The sequence below is a fragment of the Hylobates moloch genome, unplaced genomic scaffold (assembly GCF_009828535.3).
Source record: "Hylobates moloch isolate HMO894 unplaced genomic scaffold, HMol_V3 SCAFFOLD_11, whole genome shotgun sequence".
NCBI classification, from domain to species: domain Eukaryota; kingdom Metazoa; phylum Chordata; class Mammalia; order Primates; family Hylobatidae; genus Hylobates; species Hylobates moloch.
The window spans coordinates 97,473,471-97,492,152 of NW_026652286.1; positions in this window are offsets into that span (position 1 = coordinate 97,473,471).

Genomic DNA, 18,682 nt, shown 5'->3' on the forward strand with positions numbered 1-18,682 from the left:
CCACCACTGTTCATGAAAAGGACTATTGTTACTCAATTGAATTGACCCCCATGTCAATTGGTTGTAAACATGAGGATTTACTTCTAGACTCTCATCTGGTCCATCAATATATATCTATCCCTATGCCAGTACTACATTATCTTCATTACTATAGCTTTATAGTAAGTTTTAAAATTATGAAGAATGAGTTATCCAACTTTGCTCTTTTTCAAGACTGCTTTGGCTATTCTGGGTCCCTTGCATTTCCATAGAAATTTTAGCATCAGCTTATTAATTTGTGCAAAAAAAAAAAAGCCAAAAGCTAGGATTTTGATGGGATTGCATTTAATCTGTAGATCAATTTGTAGAAGGGGAGTACTGACATCTGCTATGGTTTGAATATGTGTGTTTCCTAAAATTCATATGCTAGAACCTAAGATCCAATGTGATTACATCAAGAGGTAGATGGCCAGGCGTGGTGGCTCACGCCTGTAATCCCAGCACTTTGGGAGGCTGTGGTAGGTGGATCACCTGAGGTCAAGAGTTCCAGACCAGGCTGGCCAACATAGTGAAACCTCGTCTCTACTAATAGTACCAAAAAAATTAGCCAGCCATGGTGGTGGGCTCCTGTAACCCCAGCTACTTGGGAGGCTGAGGCAGGAGAATCGCTTGAACCCAGGAGGTGGAGGTTGCAGTGAGTTGAGATTGCACCATTGCACTCCAGCCTGGGCAACGAGAGTGAAACTCTGTCTAAAAAAAAAAAAAAAAAAAGAAAGGAAAAAAAGGCCAGGCGCAGTGACTCACACCTGTAATCCTAGCACTTTAGGAGGCCGAGGTGGGCGGATTTCCTGAGCTCAGGAGTTTGAGACCAGCCTGGGCAACATGGTGAAACCCCGTCTCTACTAAAATACAAAAAACTGGCCAGGCGCGGTGGCTCACGCCTGTAATCCCAGCACTTTGGGAGGCCAAGGAGGGCGGATCACAAGGTCAAGAGATCGAGACCATCATGGCCAACATGGTGAAACCCCGTCTCTACTGAAAATACAAAAATTAGCTAGGCGTTGTGGTGCGCACCTGTAGTCCCAGCTACTCAGGAGGCTGAGACAGGAGAATCACTTGAACCCAGGAGGCAGAGGTTGCAGTGAGCTGAGATCATGCCACTGCACTCCAGCCTGGTGACAGAGTGAGACTCTATCTCAAAAAATAAATAAATAAAATAAAATAAAATACAAAAAATTAGCCGGGTGTGGCAGCATGCACCTGTAGTCCCAGCTGCTCTGGAGTCTGAGGGAGGATAATTTCTTGAACCCGGGAGGCGGAGGTTGCAGTAAGCCGAGATCGCACCACTGCACTCCAGTCTGGGAAACAGAGCGAGATTCCGTCTCTAAACAAACAAATGAACAAACAAAACAAACAAACAAACAAACAAAAAAAGAGGTGGATGTGGAGTCCTGATAAGTAAGCAACAATGAGGAAAGGGCCCCAGGTTGGGGACAGTAATTGTTCTGAGAAATGGCTAACTGCAAACAACCCACTGGTACAACATGCTGTTCCCAAATATCTTGCTCCACATATAGCCCTGGCAGCACGACCTTATCTGCACACCTTATCCACATGTAGTCCCCTCCAGCATGACCCTTTATAACTGCCTCTTGGCAGATAGCCCCTTCTCTGCTGTGCTGCCCATTGCACTCTTTCAATGTATCTTCATGCTTTCTCTAATAAATCTGCCTTCCTTTACTCACAACTGTCTTGGTAAATTCTTTTATCACCTTGGATTCCAGCCCCAGCCAGTCGCAACCCATGATATTTTGGTGGCCCATAATGGGGAACTCTCCCCTTCTCCCACTTCAACCCCAACCTCTTGGCAAACAGTGTCCGGGCCTGGAGACAACTGACAATCCTAGCCAGGGCCACTCCCTGGCAGAACAGAAGGTCCTGGTGGAAAGACATCTGACCACTGCCCAGTTGGATGAGAGTTTAGAGTTTACTTTCCAGTCTTCTAGCTGACAATCTCTAGTATCCCTCTGGCAAGTGATGGCAACTGGCCAGGGCGACTCCCTGGTGTAGCCTAAAGTCCAGGGGGTGAACAGGTTTGGCTGCCTTACCTGAAAGGAAGGAAGGCGCTCTCCTATCCTTTCTGGTCAGAAGTCCCCTATCCCTACGCGGGGCATAATTGGTGGTGGCAGCTTGACCAGGAGGAATCCACACATGTTTTGGGGAACTCAAACCCCTTCTTTCTCATCCTAAATTCTTCCATGAAGACAGCCACCAGCCAGCTCCAGATGTGTTAAGCCAGGTGAGCCCTGGGATGGTGAGTTTTCTTTCACCATCACCCAAACAGCACTGGGATGGTAAGTTTTCTTTCAATCTTTTCCCCTCGTACCTGGATTGAGCACTCAGTGTGATTTGTACGTGCACTGACCTGGGGTTGCTCACCCAGTGTTCATCTAACACAAGGCCCTAGTGCCAGGAGATCCTTTCCGGTAGGTGCGCTGCCCCTTTGTAAAGTGCATCTCAGAGTCCTTCAGTGAATGTGAGGGGAGCGCTTTTCCCTCAGTGGGATGCCCCCAAGAAAACTGTGGTTCGTGTCCCCAGCAGAGATTCTTTCCTGGACCCACTATGGGACAAAGCCCTTCCATTCCCTCAGACTCACCCCTGGGCTGCATTTTAAAGCATTGGGATAAATTTGACCCTCAGACTTTCAAAAAGAAACATCTAATTTTCTCATGTAATAACAAAATGGCCACTTTATAAATTTCCGGACCAGGAGGCTTGGCCTCTGGGTGGGACCATTGTCTCCAATACTGTTTTACAGCGTGACCTCTTCTGACATAATTTCTTGAAATGGTCTGAAGTTCTTTATGTCCAGGCCTTCCTGACTGTCTCTCAGGATCCCAATCTCTGCTGAACCTGTCAGATGTGCTTGGCCAAATTCTCTGGCCCCACTGACTCTTCTGACATTCTAAACCACCCTTCCTTTACTCTCTTCCATTCTCTCCAACCTGGTGGACTTATTGAGCCCACACATGCTTCCCCTGACAAACCACTTTTATGTTCAGTTACACTTACTCCATCTGCTCCTTCTCCCTCACCTTCCCTGACATCTCAACCTCGGATGTCATTTTTCAGTGCCTCCTCATTATGAGGAGCCCTTCTCCTTCCTTTCAGCACTTGCATCTCAACTTACTAGTCAAGTTTGTGTCTCTACAATTCAGCTGTTTCACCTTCAAATGCTGCAAACAGTATATCAGTCTGTTCCCAAAGATGTCTGCCACCTTCTCTGCTGTGCTGCCCGCTGCACTCTTGTAATGTATCTTCATACTTTCTCACCTTTGCCATGTGAGGACACAGCAGTCACTTCCTCTGTCATATGAGGATGCAGCAACAAGGCACCATCTTGAAAGCCGAGAGCAGCCCTCATGAGACACCAAACCTGCTGGTGTCTTGATCTTGAATTTTTCCAGCCTCCAGAACTGTAAGAAATAAATGTATATTCTAATTGCCCAGTCTGTGGTACTTTGTTATAGCAGCACATACAGACTAAGATACCATCTTAACAATATTAAGTCTTTCTATCAGTGAACATAAAATATCTTTCGATATGTGGAGGTCTTCTTAATTCCTTTTAATAATTTTTGTGGTTTTTGGAATGTAATCTTGAACTTCATTTGTCAAATATATTCCTAAGTATTTGATTCTTTTTGATGTTACTGTAAATGGAATTATTTCCTTAATTTCACTTTCAGATTGTTCATTGCTAGTGTATGGAAATACTATTGATGTGTGTAATTGATCTCGTAGCCTGTGACATTGTTGAACTTGTTTATTAATGCTAATATTTTCAGTGAATTCCTTATGATTTTCTATACATAAGATCATGCCATCTAAGAAATAGAGATAGTTTTATTCTTTCTTTCCAATCTGGATATTCTTTACTTCATTGCATTGCTTAAATTCCCTGACTAGATCCTAGAATACAATGTTGAATAGCAGTGGCAAGAGCAGATATCCTTTTCTTATTTCTGATCTTAGAGAGAAAGCATTCAGTATTTTGCCATTAAGAATTATGTCAGCTGTGGATTTTGTTAGTAGATGTCCTTTATCAGGCTTAGGAATTTCCTTACTATGCCTAGTTTGTTGCGTATTTTTATTGCTAAGGGACATTGGGGTGTTGGTTTTTCAAATGCTTTTTCAGCCTCTATTGAGATGATCACGTGATTTTTGTCCTCTTTTCTATTAATATTGTATAGTGGATGGATTACATTAAATGACTTTCATATGTTAAAACGACCTTGCATTTTTGGGATAAATCCCACTTGGTCATGGCATATAATCCCTTTTATATGTTGCTGGATTCAGTTTGCTAGTATTTTGTTGAGGATTTTTACATCTCTATTTGCACCCAACTGTTAGGTTCCGCTAATTGCCAACAAATCGCTCTACTGTCTTATGCTATAACCTGGGGTGCAAATTGCTCCATAGTCTAATCCACTTAAATTTGGGCCCCTTTGCAGGGGTAGTTTTGAAAGACAGTCTTTGAGGTTTGTCTTGACCCCAGGAAGGCTGTTCTTTGCTGTCTTTTCCCCTGGTTCTTTCTGGTACACTAGCTAGCCTACAGTTTACCTTATTGTTCTCATAGAGCTACCAGCCTTCTTTTAATTGCTTACCACCAACATTTTCATTGTTTTCAAAAAGTGCCCTTAGGCTTGAACTTCCCCACACTTGGTTCCGAATAAAGTCAGTTCCCTTGGGGAAAGCACAGGCGCTCTTTACTCTTATGGCCTACTTCTCTCGTGTGCAAAATCTCGGTACTACTGCTTCCAAGTTGGTGGCAGGGACAGTGGCCTGCTTGTTTCAGAGTGACCTGCCTCTGCAGGGCACATCATGGAGGTGGTCAGCCTCTGGTCTTTTTGTCTTGCCTTTCCTCATGTGGAACCTCTGCCCTATGAGTGAACTAGGGTTAGGGCGACTGGAGCCCCAGTATTACTGTAACCACCCAAGGGGTTCTTCCTGCCAGCAGCATAAAGAAAGACCACAGTGGCCAGGTGCGGTGGCTCATGCCTGTAATCCCAGCACTTTGGGAGGCTGAAGTGGGTGGATCATGAAGTCAGGAGATGGAGACCGTCCTGGCCAACATGGTGAAACCCCGTCTCTACTAAAAATACAAAAATTAGCCGGGCGTGGTGGCGTGTGCCTGTAGTCCCAGTTACTCGGGAGGGTGAGGCAGGAGAATAACTTGAACCCAGGAGGTGGAGGTTGCAGTGGGCCGAGATCGCGCCACTGCACTCCATCCTGGGCGACAGAGCAAGACTATGTCTCAAAAGAAAAAAAAACCCACAGCATTGCAGTAAAGAAAAAGTTTAATAGACACAAGGCCAGCCATACCACCTGGCAGAAGGAGTTTGTGCTCAAATCATCTCATCCAAAACCGGTAGGTTAGGGGTTTTTCAGAAGTTTAGGGAAAAGGGGTGGGGGTGGCTAGGCTTGCTGCTGATTGATTGGGCTGCAGATGAAATCAAGGGGGTTGAAGCCATCCTCCTGTGGGCTGAATTACTTCTGGTTGGGGCCGCAGGAATGGGGTTGGTAGGTCCAGGTCGAGCCATGGGTGTTAGACATGCGAAAAACCTGCAAAGATATCTTAAAAGGCCAACCTACAATAGTGGTGTTATCTGCAGGCATAATTGGGGAAGTTGCATATCTTATAACCTCTGGAGTAATGGCTGGCAATCGCTTCTGTCTGCCCCTTAGCAGGATTCAGGCTCCTCTCTTCTGCAGTCTGATGGCCTCCCATGAGCTTTATAAAAGCTGCTGAGTTTTGGGAAAGCCCTATCATCATCTAAACTATACCCTAAATGTCTTCCAAAGTTAGCTCCACCCAATAGCCCAGGAATGGTTAATGGACAGACAAGATCCAGGGTGGGCTATCTCCGATCTCTTCCACTCTCATAATTTTCTCATTGATACAATTTTTGCAAAGGTCATTTCATTATTGGCTTGCCACTCCTGGATAGAGCCTCTGATCTAAAATGGGATCTGAGTGAAGAAAGAGAGCTCCTAACCTCTTGGGAGAACCTCCCTGGAATTTAGCCCCTGCAACACAGAGTTTAGGGGTATGAGAAATGCTGGTGGTCTGTCCCTAACAGGGAGATAGCACAGTGCTTGGCTGGGAACCCTGTCTTCATGGCTGCAGCTACCCAGAGTAGAGCATCTATGCTGCTGAGCTGGGGGAAGTGGGCAAGAGAGAGAGCAGATTATAGCTTAAGTGTCACAGACTCTGCCCGTTCTTACTGAGATTTAGTAGAGTTTCTTGAATAAATGTTTCTTCATTTACTGCATGCCCTTAGGACAATTTCCAGGGACTTTAAAAGGTTGTTATTTTTAAAAATAATTTTACCAGTTACAGTTGTTTTGTTGGGGAGAGGGTCTTTGGAGCTCCTCACATTGAGACAGCCAAGTGTAAAGGGGTCACCAGAGAACCTCCAACTGACCTGCGCACTGGGAGGAGTGCTCACTGGGGTGGAGCCTCGGGAAGTTCGCTCAGTTTGCAGAGGTGAGGAGCCTGGCCTCTCCTGTTCTGGGTGGAACCTGGGATTCAATCTGTGAGGTGGGAAGACTACTAGCAGGACACTTGCTCTGCCGAGTCCCTGTTTCCCTTTTTTTCCTTTTCACCCAATAAACCCTGCCCTTCTCACCCTTGGAAATGTCTGTGAGCCTAATATATTTCATGGTCGTGTGACAAGGACCCCGTTTTTACCTGAACTAAGGAGAAAGTCCTACAACAACATTGCCTTTCCAGAAATGATTCTTCTCTTTTAACCAAAACTTCTTGAAAGCCTGATTAGTACTTTATGCTCAATTCCTGTCTCCTCCCCACCCGCAAATTCTTTTTTGAGTCAACATCACCCATCAGGCTTTAACCCTCCATGAACCCTAGTGCTCCCATCAAGGTCACCAATGCCTTCCACATGGCTAAATCCAATAGTCAAGTCTCATTTTCATCTTATCTGACCAGCCAGCAGTATTTGACACAGGTGGTCTCACTTTGCTCTTTGACACGCTATCTTCACTTTGTTTTCAGGACACTATGCTCTCCTAGTTCCTAGCTTTACTTCTATCAATATATTATCTTACTTCTTAGCCTCCTTTGCTGGTACCTCAGAACCTGTCCTTAGATCTTTTCTTTTTATCTACATTTATTTCAACCAAAAGAGTCAAACTCTGTAAAATATTTGAAGAGATTTATTCTGAGCCAAATATGCATAACCAAGGCCCATGACACAGCTCTTAAGAGGTCCTGAGAACATGTGTCCAACGTGGTTGGGGTACAGTTTGGTTTCACGTATTTTAGGGAAACATGAGACTTCAATAAAATACGGTTAAGAAACACATTGGTTTGGTCCAGAAAGGCAGGACAACTCAAAGCTGGGTAGGGTGGCAGGAGTCGGGGGGATGTTGGGTGGGGGAGCTTTCAGGTTATAGGTAGATTTAAGATTTTCTGGTTGACAATTGGTTGAGTTTATCTAAAGACCTGGGATCAATAGAAAGGAAATGTCTGGGTTGCAATAACAGGTTGTGGAGACCAAAGTTTAATCATGCAGATAAACCCTCCAGGTAGCAGGCTACAGAGAGAATAGATTATAAATGCTTTTTATCAGACTCAAAGGTCAGTATTGATATTAATGTTGAAGAGGTATAATGAGGCATGTCCAGCCCCCACTTTCCATCATGTCCTGAACCAGTCTTTCTGGTTAAGTTTTAAGAATGCCCTGGCTGAGGGGAAATTCCATTCAGATGGTTGGGAGGCATTAGAATTTTATTTTTGGTTTACACTTACTTCCTTGGTGATCTTGTAACTGAGCAGCTTGGCTTCAAATTGCATTTTAAAACTTTGTTTTCTTTCCTCCTTTCTCCCCAATCTGAAGATATAACTTTGAGACAAACCACACATGTGTTTCCGTTCATCTTGAAATACAGCCTTGGAATGTGCTATGATTCTCTACTCCCTTCCCTTTCCCATTTTATGTTCCCATGCTTTATGCACATTTATTTACCCAGATGCTTGTTAAAAACACACCATACTCACTTATCTGGCCATATATTTCTTTAAAAGCTTCAGGGGAGGGATCCTGATGTTACAGTAGGTAGTCAGACAGACATGAGCAGGGCGGGAGAGACCCACCCCACCAGCCACAACAGGAATGTCTAGGTGACCATCAGGTGATGGTCAGGTGGTTGTCACACTGTCTGTCTCACTGTCACACTGCCTGGAGCCAGGAAAAGGCAGTCTCCCAATAGATAGAAAGACCTGGAAACATTGCCATTCCAGGTTAACTTGCTGATAAGCTGACCAGCTTCCTGATAAGATCTCAGGAGTTGGGCAAGTAGGCTCAAGGCTGCTCACTAAGAGATAAAATGGCAGAGTTTAACTGGTGTATGACTTTGTTATAGGAACGCTCAAGTGGTAAGGGAAGAACGCCTCAAGTGAGCACGTGCAAAACTTCAGTAAACACACCTTGCATGTGGCCCCTCCCAGCTGCTGGCAGGCCACCACACATGCGGAATGCCAATGTATAAAACCCCAAATCAAAGGTTAAACCATGCACTTGATCTCTCAAGTCACCCACTTGGCCCTCTTCTGAGTGTACTTTACTTCCTTTCATTCCTACTCTAATACTGTTAAATAAACTTTCGCTCCTGATCTAAAACTTGCCTTGGTCTCTCACTCTGCCTTATGCCTCTTGGTTGAATTCTTTCTTCTGAGGAGGCAAACATTGAGGTTGCTGTAGACCCCTATGGATTTGCCACCACTAACATGGATATTGTATTAGTTAGGGTTCTCTAAAGGTCAGAAATAATAGGATATATGTATATATGAAGGGGAGTTTATTAGGAGAATTGGCTCACATGATCACAAGGTGAAGTCCCACAGTAGACCGTCTGTAAGCTGAGGAGCAAGGAAGCCAGTCCAAGTCCCAAAACCTCAAAAGTAGGGAAGCTAACAGTGTAACCTTCAGTATGGGGTTGAAGGCCTGAGACCCTGGAAAATCACTGGTGTAAGTCCAAGAGTCCAAAAGCTGAAGAACTTGGAGCATCCAACACAGGAGAAAGATGAAGGCCGGAATAATCAGCAAGTCTCTCTCACTCCATATTCTTCTGCCTGCTTTATTCTAGCCATGCTGGCAACTGATTAGATGGTGCCCGCCCAGATTGAAGGTGGGTCTGACTCTCCCAGTCCACTGACTCAAACGTTAACCTCCTTTGGCAACACCCTCACAGACACACTCAGGAACAATACTTTGCATCCTTCAATCCAAGCAAGTTGACACTCAATATTAACCATCACAAGTCCACCCCTTGTCAACTTGAACCCATACACATCTCCTGAAATTATACATAATCTTCAAATAAAGACAATAATACAGTCATAATTATGCCTAGCATAATACAGCTATCCTTCATACAACTGGAAGTGCACTAATCCTTAACCTAAATGCTATTACATAAAGTTAACAACACTTAAATGATGACATGAAGTCCATAAACCTATGTCACATGATAAAAGAAAAAGAAAGGAAATAAAATGAAGATATTTTCTTAGTACAAGTGTATACATGCGCAAATATGTTCTTAAAACAAGGAGGCTATACTCATGACAAATACAGTCCTCGTTTCTGCAACTGGTCACGTGGTCGTAGCTGGTATTGATGACTACCTTCTTCTATTTCCTGTTCTGTATTCCCTTTGCTTTCAGCAAGTACCTCAGCAGGTTGTAGTTTTTTACCCAGTGGAGTGACCCAAATCTTCACTCCTGAAGGGTCTGGGTCATTTGTAGTCCTGCCTAGATTGGGCTGTTGTAGTTTCCCATTGGCCTTAATCACAGGGCATGGTAATACTAAGAGGTGCCCTAATGGATCTCCTGTATTCTATGCATATTCTTTCTTACCTCCAATGTAGAATAGTAGACTGATTTCATCTGATAGTTTAGGTCAGTCACCCCAGTCAACACTGTAACTTACTTCTTAGTCTGTTGACTTAGAGGTAAGAGAAGCCCAAAGTGGCCAGGTGGCAGTCTTAACTTCTAGTTTAATGGACTCCTTGCTATGTCTCCTGGTGGCAGCGTTCCTCCCTCTGGAATAAAGACCTCTAGGCCAGCAGAATGTAATGTCGTGGGAACAGGAAGGAAAAAATTTTGCTAGGGTCACTAGGGGTGATGGTGAGTGGTGCCACTTCTACTTCCACCCCTTGATTCCTGGACGCATGAATCCTGGCTATGGGGGAAACGGTACCATATATTGGACTCTGATTCAGAGCATACACAGCCTTCTGGAGAACTTTGCCCCAGCCCTGCAAAGTACCATCACTTCGCTGGCATTGTAATTGTGACTTCAAAAGGCCAATGCCTCATTCTGTCAATGCAGCTGCTTTGGGATGATGGGGAACATAGTAACACCAGTGAATTCTATGAGCATGAGCCCACTGCCATGCTTCTCTAGTTGTAAAGTGAGTGCCTTGGTCAGAGGCAATGCTATGTGGAATTCCATGACAGTGGATAAGGCATTCCATGAGTCCACAGATGGTAGTCTTGGCAGAAGCATTGTGTGCAGGATAGGCAAACCCATATCCGGAGTGTCTGCTCCAGTGAGGACAAACCTCTGCCCTTTCCACGATGGAAAAGGTCCAATATAATCAACCTGCCACCAAATAGCGGGCTGATCACCCCAGGGAATGGTGCCACATCGAGGGCACAAGTCTTCCAGTTCTCAGTACTCATCCACATGTTAATTGCTTCCAAATTTATATCTCCAGGCCAAGCCTCTCTTCCAAACTTCACACTTATATAATGTGCCACCTCCTGGACATCTCCACATTGCCTAACAGGCTTCTCAAACTATATGCACAAAACAGCTCCTGGTCTTCCCCTCCAAACCTGCTCCTTCCCGTCCTCCTCATCATTCCAGCTGCTCAGACTAAAAACCATGGAATTGTGATTGTCTGTTTCTCTATGTCTAATATATCAGCAAATTCTGGTGGCTCTACCTTCAAAATTTATTCTAAATTGGATTTCTCACAGCATCCACTGCTGTTCAAGTCACCATTACCATTATCACCCCCCCCCCCCCCCCCCTTATTTTTTTTGAGATGGAGTCTCAAAACCTGGAGTGCAGTGGCCCGATCGTGGCACACTGCAACCTCTGCCTCCCAGGTTCAAGTGATTCTTGTGCCTTAGCCTCTGAGTAGCTGGGATTACAGGCATGACCCACCATCACACTCAGCTAATTTTTGTATTTTTATTACAGATGGGGTTTCACCATATTGGTCCACTGGTCTCGAACTATTAACATGAGGTGATCCACTTGCCTTGGCTTCCCAAAGTGTTGGGATTACAGGCATGAGCCACCGCCTCTGGCCACCATTATCTCTTGATTAGATTATTTTGAGAGCCAACTAAGTGACCTTTCTACTTCTAATCCTTCCACCATCTTCAGTCTACTTTCACCCAAACAATCAGAATAATCCAGTTGCCTCTCTGACCTCATCTCCTATTGTTGCCTCCCCTGCTGTAGCCACCCTCGCCTGCTTGTTGATTCTAGAGTATATAAAGCACATGTTTGCCTCAGAACCCCCGGCACTTGCTATTCCCTCTGCCTGGAACACCCTTTCCCCAAATATCCACATGGTTCACTCCCTCATCAGGACCTCTGTCAAGTATATCTTCCCCTCTGGGCTGAAATTCTGCAATTAGAGAATCATCCCCATGTGCTTTACAAAAATCTCTTTTTCAAAATCAAATATATCTGAAAGGGAGAACACACTAAATCTGTATCAGACATTAATAGCCTAACATTAAGAGTTTACTATATTGGGCCGGGCATGGTGGCTCACACCTGCAATCCCAACAGTTTGGGAGGCTGAGGTGGGCAGATCACCTGACGTCAGGAGTTTGAGACCAGCCTGGCTAACATGGTGAAACCCCATCTCTACTAAAAATACAAAAATTAGCCAGGTATAGTGGTGGACACCTGTAATCCAAGCTATTAGGGAGGCTGAGGCAGGAGAATCGCTTGAACCTGGGAGGCAGAGGTTGCAGTGAGTTGAGATCATGCCACTTCACTCCAGCCTGGGCGACAGAGCAAGACTCCGTCTCAAAAAAAAAAAAAGAAAAAAGAAAAACGAAAGAGTTCACTATATTGTTTTTTCGTGCAGATAACTAGTTGAGAGTAGGGCGAAAATGGTAACCTGGTAAATTTTGAACACTGCTCTCCCCAGCAAGGGCTAAGAGTGAAAAGCAGGAACGGAGGACCTAGGCACAGTAAGCAAAGTGCACAGGGCACAAGGAAGGTGATTTGGTTACTGGAAACATCAGAAAAGGAAGGTGGAGAGGACATGAAAGACACTCTGTCCCTTCCAAGACTTTGTACACCATCACATTAGCATAGGGAAAATGAAGGGGACCGTCCATGAGAGGTGTATATGCCCTAGTCCTTTAAGGAAAAAAGATACAACTCAGAAATGGACCAAAACGTATCAAAAGTACATGGGATTGGCCACACAAGTTGTGAAAGGCAAGTGTCAGCTGTTTTTTTATGCTACGATGTAAGAAAACTACATTTTATTTATTTATTTATTTATTTATTTATTTATTTATTTATTTATTTATTTTTGAGATGGAGTCTTGCTCTGTCACCCAGGCTGGAGTGCAGTGGCGCCATCTCGGCTCACTGCAAGCTCCACCTTCTGGGTTCACGCCATTCTCCTGCCTCAGCCTCCCTAGTAGCTGGGACTACAGGTGCCCACCACCACGCCCAGCTAATTTTTTGTATTTTTGGTAGAGACGGGGTTTCACTGTGTTAGCCAGGATGGTCTCGATCTCCTGACCCTGTGATCCACCCGCCTTGGCCTTCCAAAGTGCTGGGATTACAGGCGTGAGCCACCACGCCCGGCCTTATTTTTATTTTTATTTTTTTTTGAGACAGAGTCTCACTCTGTCACCCAAGCTGGAGTGCAGTGGCATGATCTCGGCTCACAGCAATCTCTGCCTCCCAGGTTCAAGCGATTCTTGTGCCTCAGTCTCTGAAGTAGTATAGCTGGGACTATGGGTGCACCACCACACTGGGCTAATTTTTGTAGAAAAATACATTTTAAATTAAGATTTAAAAACCAAAACAAAGAAAAACTACTGGTATTTGTGTAGTGAAGAATTACTACTATGCAAAGAAAGGTCTGACCTTTGTTTCTGCTTCTGGAAGTTTCCCTCGAATCCCTTGAAATTTCCTGAGTTACAGGAGTGAAATCAGCCTGACCTCCAGGGCGGGAAGGTGGTGGGAAATTGTGTTTAGCCAATTCCAGCCACCCTCAATTATACCCATGTAATAATTGAGTTATTATTTACTGAAGCCTCAATAGAGAGTCTGGACATCAAAACTAGGATGAGCTTTTTGGGTTGCCACACATTCCTGAGGACGCTCTTAGCTCTGGATTCTGCCATATGTGTCTCTTTCTTTGGCTTGTTCTAATTTGTATCCTGTCATTATAATAAAACTATAGTTGTCAGCCCCAAGTTCTGTGAGTCATTCTAGAAAATTATTGAACCTGAGGGTGACCGTAGGAACCTCCTATTTTGTAGCGAGCTGGTCTGAAATAAGTAAACTTTGCATACAATGAGTGAAATTGGCCATATTTTATTTAATTAAGCTACTATATTCTCCTCATACTGATGGCCTTTGCCAGGGGAAGAGAGAATTTGTTGACCTCAGCAAGACCATAATTGGTTATTTAAGGAAAATTTAGTCCAGAGTCTGGAGACAGCCTGTCCCAGAATTGGTATCCAGATACCCCACTCCTAACATATGCTAGTTCTTGAGTGCATGGAAAGATAACAAGCCAATAAGATAAATAGAAAATGGCAAACTTATGAATAGCCAGTTTTGAGAAAAAATATGTAATTGGCTCTTAATTAAACAAAAGATGCCCAATCTCACTCATAATATGAGAAAGACAACTTAAAACTACAGGGAGATGCCATTCTTACCTGTCATATGGGCAGAGGAAAAACTCTGTATTCTGGATAACACACCATGTTGTGAGATCTGGGGAAACCTCATTTGGCACGCCCATACATTGGCAGCAACATTCAAAATTGGTACAGCCTCTGTGAAGGGTGACTTGGCAATACATCACAAAATTGCAAATACATATTTGCATTTGAATCAGCAAGTTCACGTTTAGGAATTTATTCTATAGATCTATCCATGTTTTAGTGAAAAGATGTCTGATGCAAATTGAAAAACACTGTTCCATTATTTTACAACTCTTTCCAAAAAGAGTTGGGTCAATTTCCCCACTCCTTGAATCTGGAGAGGCCCTGTGTCTTGCTTTGATCAATAAAGTGTGGCAGAAGTGCTGTTGTTCTAGAGCCTAACCTTAGGAGGCTTGTAGCTTCCACTCTCCTCCTCTTGGAATTCTGCCCTTAGACCAGTTGGTGGTTAGAGGCTGGAAAAGCACCAAGTAAGCTGTGAGCAGAGGCTGGAGAAATGGCAAACCAACAGCTGCTAGAGCTGGAAAGGCAGTGAGAAAACAGTCACTGCAGGCGGAAGAAAGGGCAACTAGAGCTGGAAAGGCAGTGAGAAAACAGTCACTGCAGGCTGAAGAAAGGGCAACTTGTGTTATGTCGTCATTGGAATAGTTGGCAAAATGTTTTCTGGGGAAACTTGAAAGATAAAAAAATAATGTACCTAATAACATTTTAAAAACATGATAAAGGAGATCTCCAGGCAGAATGTTGAAAGTGCCACTTGGCTTCTCCTGTGTATGATAACATACAAGAAAAGAGAGATGAGCAAAGGAAGGAACCATTCAGCTTATAAGCAAAGTTTAGAGGACTTACAGAAGCCCAGGGATTTGCTAGTTTGGAAAACATAACTGTCTCTTATCCTCTGTTTTCCCAGCTGGTAAAAATTAGTCTAAGTTGGCCAGCCTTGGTGGCTCATGCCTGTAATGGCAGTGCTTTGGGAGGCTGAGGCAGGAAGGTTGCCTGAGGCCAGGCGTTTGAGGCTACAGTGAGCCATGACTGAGCCACTGCGTTCCAGCCTGGGCAACAGAGCAAGACCTGGACTTCCTGAAAGTTAAAGCCAAAAATCACATAAGGGTATGGTTGTAAGAACCCCTGTGAAAACCTCTGAATGATTTAAGGCAATGTCTGAAGGAACCTTGCAGTCACGGCTTCTGAGAATCTTCAAGGCCTTTTCCAAAAGCAGCCTCAAAATATTGCCTGAAAGACCTTGCTTCTCTTGATATTTATCCCAGAACTCCATGCAGTTTCCCTATTTTGACACATTATGTCAATTGTATCACCAGAGGTGAGAAAATAAACCCCAAAATGACTCAGGGCCTCCCATATCAGTGAAATTTTTAGGGGTCCAGTTGTCTGGGGTATGCCAAGACATCCCAGGGTTAGGACAAGTTCTTGTACCTTGCTTTTCTTCCACTTAGAGGTATGGTACTGCTGGGATTTTGGATTTTGGAGACAGCAACACATCTCTTTGAATACTGCTCCCACCCATGTATTGGGTGACTCAGAAGGCTACGGATTTTGAAGGAGGCCCAGAGCAAGACTACACTCTGCAGCAGGTTCTAGTTGCAGTTGAAGTGGCCTTTCTGCTTGGGCCATGTGCCTGGTAATTCCATGGTGCTAGAGATGCTTGTTGCAGGCATGTAGGCCACACAGAGTCTCTTGCAAGTTCTGTTAGGAAACCTGCAGTATTGGCCTCTAGGGTTCTGTGGCAAGGCCATGCCTGCAATAGTTAATGCTCCCAGAAGTGGATCTTAACAAACGATGGGAGTTGGTAGATAAATATCCCAACTTCCTTGCCCCTGAGGTAGGAAAACTCTGAGGTGCATCCTAAACCATCTCTCCCAGAGTTCCCTGAAGGAATTAAGCCCCAGCTATCCACAATTTACCCTGTATTGGCTTCTTTCCCTTCTCACACCTTTATTTTCCTATTGGTGATCTTCCCCAGAGTAACTCCTTGCACTCAAATGCTTGTTTCAGTGTCTGTCTCTGGAAGGATCCAACTCAATTGACCAACAATTAGAGAAAGGCAAAAGATCTTGGTCATCTTTTAATCCTGCTCAAAACACAGCTTTTTCCGAGAAAAGAAAGTCCTATGCTGCAGTATCCTGGTTTTGGTGGTTCAATATTTCTTCCTTCCTTCCTTCCTTCCTTCCTTCCTTCCTTCCTTTCTTTTTCTTTCTCTTTTCTTTCTTCCTTTCTCTCTCTCTTCTTTTCCTTTCCTTTCCTTCCTTCTTTTCTGCCTCCCTTCCTTTCTTCCTTTCCTTCCTTCCTTTTTTCACTTCCTCTCCACTCCCCCTTCTCTCTTTCTCACCTTTCTCTCTTTCTTCCTTTCCTTTTCTGCCTCCCTTCCTTTCCTTCCTTCCTTTCTTCCCTTCCTCTCCACTCCCCCTTCTCTCTTTCTCACCCTCTTTCTTTCTTTTGATGGGGTCTTACTCTATCACCAGGCTAAAGTGCAATGGTGAGATCGTGGCTTATTGTGGCCTGGAATTTCTGGGCTCAAGCAATCCTCCTGCCTCAGCCTCCTGAGTAAGTGGGACTACAGCCATGCACTGCCATACATGGCTAATTAAAAAAAAAAAAGTTAAAGAGACTGGGTCTCTCCCTCTGTGTTGCTCAAGTTGGTCTCAAGCTCCTAGCCTCAAACAATCCTCCCGCATCCGTCTCCCAAAGTGTTGAGATTACAGGTGCTAGCCATTGTGCTTAGCTATCAACGAGTGTTCTGTTGTATTTGCACATGCATACTAAAGAGGCAAGAAAAAAAAAACTGAAGATACCAGCTGTGCATCCTCCAATTCAATTCTAACACCTTCCACCTGGAGACAGACTCGGTCCCATCCCACCTGCTGCGGGCTCAGTCCCACAAGGCTGCCCCACTTCAAATGCCAGTTACAAGCACAGGTTGTAACCTGTGCTTCTGACCAAGCAGCTATAAATTGAGGTTTTCAGAGCCCTCACCTTGGGTTTGATTAATTTGCTAGAGTGACTCACAGACCTCAGGGAGACACTTTACTTACACTTACCCATTTATTAAAAGGATGTTACAAAAGACACAGATCAAGAGCCAGCTGGAAGAGATGCACAGGGAAGGGGTGTGGAGCTCCCATGCCCTCTCCAGGGCACCACCCTCCAGGCACCTCCATGTGTTCAGCTATCTGGAAGCTCCCCAAACTCTGTCCTTTTGGGTTTTCATGGAAGCTTCATTATGTAGGCATGAATAATTACATCATTGACCACTGGTGACCAACCCAAATTTCAGATCCTTTCCCTTCCACAGAGGTTGGAGGGTGGGGCTGAAAGTCCCAGCCCTCTAATCATGGCTGGGCCACCATTTACCTCATTAGCATACAAAAGACTCCTGTTGCTTTAGAGATTCCAAGGATTTGGGGAGCTATATATCAGGAAACAGGAGAAGACCAAATATATATTTCACAGTATCACACACACATACTCCCTTGATCACAGGTGAAGTTTTGCCCCAAGCAACAGAAGTGAAGCAGGCTTCTATTCTCACAGAGGTTTGGGTCCGGTAGATACTAATAACTTCTATTCTCTGATGCTTTGTAGTAGGGCAGACATTAAGCATTTCATGTGCATTTTTTTTTTTCTTTTTGAGACAGTCTTACTCTATCTCCCAGGCTGGAGTGCAGTAGCACTGTCACGGCTCACTGTAGCCTCAATCTGCAGGGCTCAAGCGATCCTCCCACCTGAGCCTCTTGAATAGCTGGGATTACAGGCATGTGCTACCATGACCAGCATATTTGTATTTTTTGTAGAGATGGGTTTTTACTATGTTGCTCAGGCTAGTCTCAAACTCCTGACCTCAGCCTCCCAAGTAGCTAGGAATACAGGCACATGCCACCACAGCCAGCATATTTTTGTATTTTTTGTAGAGACAGCGTATTGCCATGTTGCTTAGGCTGGTCTTGAACTCCTGAGCTCAAGGGCTCCACAGGCCTTGGCCTCCCAAAGTGCAAGGACTAAGGTGTAACTGCCACACCCAGCCTTTCGTATGTATTATCTTATTTAAGCTTCACTTTACAAGTGAGAAGGGCAGCCTTGGCTCAGAGAAGTTAGGTGACTTGCAGCAAATCACATTGCTAAGTGATGGATCTGAACTTTAGCCCCAGGACTATCCGACCTTGGGTCTAAACTTATACTACTGTATTTTTCATTAAGTCCGTCAGAGTTCTATCATTTAACAGAAAGTATAACCTTCTTTTAAGGCAGAATAAGTAAGACCCTGTGCCCAACCCTGCTCTTTCCTTCTCCTCTGCACTAAGAAGACAGGGAATACAGCAGAGGGTTTTGGATTGGGATAGTGGTTGCAGAGATCTGGAACTAAAAATATGGACCAGGGTAGAAATGGTGGTGATTCCACTAAACTTGGAAACACTTAAGAAGACCCCACAACATGCAAGATATGCAAGAAATGGGGTACATTTTCTATACCAGTGCCTTAAGTAAAAAAAATTCCTTGTTAAACAAATGATTTAGAGAAGACAGAACCAATTATATATATATATTTATATATTTTATATATTTATATATACTTATATATATTTATATATACTTATATATATTTATATATATTTATATATATTTATATATTTATATATTTATATATTTTTA